Consider the following 3,800-nt stretch of genomic DNA (forward strand, 5'->3'; position numbering starts at 1 on the left):
TGATGGACCAAAAATTCCTCTTTTCATAGCTTTAACTATTAAACAAATTGGCTGGTTCTTTTGGCATCATATAGACAACACCTGATAGTCACTTGCCTCATTATTGTTTTATGTCTTAAGGTTCTTGTTTTTTTCTTTTTTTTTTTTTTTTTTGGAGGGGGCAGAGCAGGGCAATTGGGGTCAAGTGACTTGCCCAAGGTCACATGGCTGGTAAGTGTTAAGTGTCTAAGGCTGGATTTGAACTCAGGTCCTCCTGACTCCAGGGCCGGTGCTCTGTTCATTGTACCATCTAGTTACCCCAAGGTTCTTCATTTTTAAAGGAAAGAAAAGCAGGAGTCTTTGTGGTCAGGAGTGGTTAAGATTGGGCTTAAAAGAAAGTATAAGGCTAGGAGTGCACCGGTATCTTGATATTTTCAATCTCTCTCTCTTTTTCAATTTCTAAGGCTTTTGGATAAGATGGGACCTTACTGGAACTAGGATTCAAGAGCTTTGGTTTTATGAGAAGAAATAATACACAGCCAGCAAAGTTTAAAAGCATGCTTAGTGTAGAGGATGTTCATGGAATGTTGGGTGAGGAAGGGATCTTAGCTGATATTTAGTCCAACACCTACCTTGACAATAAAGTCTGGTTTTTGTCCTTGTATCTTCAGCATTCAGCACAGTGTTTTGTGCATGGTTGGTGCTTAGTCGATGTTGGTGGAATTGAATTAAGCTTAGCAGCTTTCCCACCCAGTGTCAGGGGCAGAATTTGAACTAAGGTCTTCTAATTCCCAGTCTTGTTTTCCATGAGTTGGTTGTTTTCCCAGGTCTGTTCAGAAAAGCAAGTCAAGGGCTTCTTTCTGCACAGAAAAAATAAGTTTTATTGCCTGTAGGTACAAACAGTAATGAAGTTATCATTTAGAGTAATACAAATCCCCTGTTTTGGGCTATCATACCCTCCAGACCCTAGGTTTTTTCTTCATGAAACAAGCTAGGAGAACTCAGAAAATAACTGGTTCAGATGATCTGACTAAATCTGATCAATTGCCTCTTATTACTTTTTTCAGTGCTGGTACATGTTCTCTCTCTTTCTGAGTGTGTGTGTGGGTATATACATGTGTGTGTTTGAGTGTGGGTATAGTTATGTGCATGTGTGTGTGTTTGAGTGTGAATGTGTGTATATATGCATGTGTGTATGTGTGTGTTTGAGTGTGGGTGTTGGGAGAAGGGGCACACTAAGACACAGTACCTCTTAGATCAGGACTTGGTGAACAGAAGGGACTGGGCAGCTTTTACCCCTGCCTAGCTCTGTCTCTATCTCTCTCCCTCATCCTTTCCTTCTGTCTCTCCATCTTTTTCCACACAGGTATTGAAAGAGTTAAATTGCTCCTAAGAGAGTTAGATTATATTAGGTGGAAGAAAGAGTAGGTAGAAATTGTGAAGTAGGTGTGATAAGTGGGATGTGTATTGGAAATAAGAGGGAGTGGATTGAACTGCTAGTATCAATATCTTTGAAGGAGTTTTGAGAACTTAGAAATAGGTTTACATGAGAATCAAGAAGGAGTTTGCACAAAGGAGTTAGTTTGTGAGAAATTTGTAAGCTGGGCAGGTTGGCTGGGACTGGACATGAGTTTGAGAGGGCATGAGGGGGCTGAGGATGCTTTGTTTTGTGTCTTAGCACCCTCCTTAGCCCACCAAATACGTGATATCAACATTGTAGATGGCAGGAACGAACAATTTAGTTCGATCCTGTATTATGCAATATATTTGAATGGCAAATTTCAGAGTGTCTGGTACTTCCAGAGTCTTGCTTGGAAAAAGTGTGCTGGCATGCAGACCCTGAGACATAACTGTGACTCTAAGTAATTGTATTGTGATACTCCACAACATATACACATTCACTGAATGCCCTTTTTGCTAATCACTCACATTCCACAAACACTTTCTCTTATACCATGCTGACTCATGAACAGTCCTGCCCATGAAATACAAATGCTACTTCCCATCCATTGTCCTTCCTTTGTCATTCCCAGGTTTGTTTCCAACCTCCAAGAGGACCAACATTAGTCTGAGCCTACTTTTTGATGTTCTTAAATAGGTCAGGGGTATCAGGGACCATTTCTTGGCACTTTAGGTCCAGGTGTAGAATTTTCAGTTCTCTTTTTTACATTTAATTTTAATTTTATTTTTTTCAATTACATGTGAACAAAAAATTTAAACACTTGGTTTAAAAAAAAATTTCAAGTTCCATGTTTTTGCCTCTGTCCTTCCCCTCCCCCATCCTTAAGAAGGCAATCAATTTGATATAGATTATACATGTCAGTCATAAAAAGAAGATACAGACCAAAAAAAAAAAAAAACCCCAAACCCCATACTCAACAATCCCCAAACCAAGAACAATAAAGAAAGTAAAAAAATTTTACACTTCAATATGCATTTAGACTTCATCAGTTCTTTCTCTTGACATGGATAGCATTTTTCATTATAAGTCCTTTGAAATTGTCTTGGATCATTATATTGCTGAGAATTGCCAAGTCAGTCACAGTTATCATATAATTTTGCTGTTACTGTGTATAATGTTCTCCTGGTTCTGCTCATTTCACTTTGCATCAGTTTATATATACCTTGAAATGTTTTCCTGAAAACATTCCCCTCATTATTTTTTTTTTTTTTTTGTCGTCCAAAACTCTTTAATATAACAAGGAGGAAGGGAGTTAGTTTTTGTAGCCTCGGCTGGCACGGCAGCCCCTGGCACGCTGGAACTTTCGGCCCTTGGATCGGACGTATGGTTTGGTATGGCTGTGGGGAGTGCCTGGGGCCTTCCCAAAATGCCTGTACACCTCTCTGCCCTTCCGGGGACCAGACAGCAGGACAGTGCCCCGGCCCTTGGGTGAGCTCATGGCCAGCTGGTCAAAGGTGAGGATCTTCCCACCAGCCTTGAGGATGCGATTCCGTGCGTTGCTAGTGACACGAAGGGCACACACCTTCAGCTTGGGGACATCCTGGATCCTCACGTCATCTGTCACCGTCCCAACGACCACAGCAGTCTTGTTTTCCCGGCCGGGAAGCTTCATTTTCCTGATCATGCGCAACAGGGACAGGGGGGGGCCGGTTGGTCCGGCTCATGAACAGCCTTTTCAGGACCACCTTGTTGAAAGTCGAGTTGGTTCTGTGGGCCAGGAACCGGTAGAGCTTCACCAGCAGCCGCAGGTAGATGTCCTGGCTCTTGGGCTCCTTGCGCCGGACTTTCCGGTCCTTGTTGTGGCGGATGTCGATTCCCATGCTGTCGCCCTACAGAACACCGGCCCAAACAGGAAAGACCGACGGGCCTCGGGGCACGCTGGGAAAGCCACCAGCGAGAGCGGCGTGCCTGACGTGGCGGCGGGATGGGTGGGCTCCCCTCATTATTTCTTATAACATAATAGAATTATGTCACCATCATACACAACAACTTATTTAGCCATTCCCCAATTGATGGGCCTCCCCTCAATTTTCAATTCTTGGTTGTCAGAGAAAGAGCTGCTATAAATATTTTTGTACATATAGGTCCTTTACCTTTTTAAAATTTTTTCATCTCTTCGTGATACAGACCTAGTAGTGGTTTTGCTGGATCAAAAGGTATGTGCAGTTTTATAGCTCTTTGGACATAAAAACTGCTCATTTTTTCAAGTATCTCCACTGTGTGATATATAAGCTAAACCAATTTGTTTTTGTGTTTTCATAGGTTTAGTTTGCATACAAGTATGTATAAAGTGATGAAAACTTTATTCAGAGATTTCTTGAAATCTGTAATGTGGCTGAACCATACTACTGCCTTGCTC

At 42.0% G+C, this 3,800-nt stretch overlaps 1 pseudogene; it reads right to left on the bottom strand.

Annotated features, from left to right (window-relative positions):
* Positions 1 to 2,635: 2,635 nt before the first annotated feature.
* LOC138160466 (large ribosomal subunit protein eL18 pseudogene) lies at positions 2,636 to 3,343 on the bottom strand (annotated as a pseudogene).
* Between the last annotated feature and the right edge of the window lie 457 nt (positions 3,344 to 3,800).

The sequence above is a fragment of the Petaurus breviceps genome, unplaced genomic scaffold (assembly GCF_028583685.1).
Source record: "Petaurus breviceps papuanus isolate PSGF00001 unplaced genomic scaffold, PetGlider_PUasm1.0 181, whole genome shotgun sequence".
Classification (NCBI taxonomy): domain Eukaryota; kingdom Metazoa; phylum Chordata; class Mammalia; order Diprotodontia; family Petauridae; genus Petaurus; species Petaurus breviceps.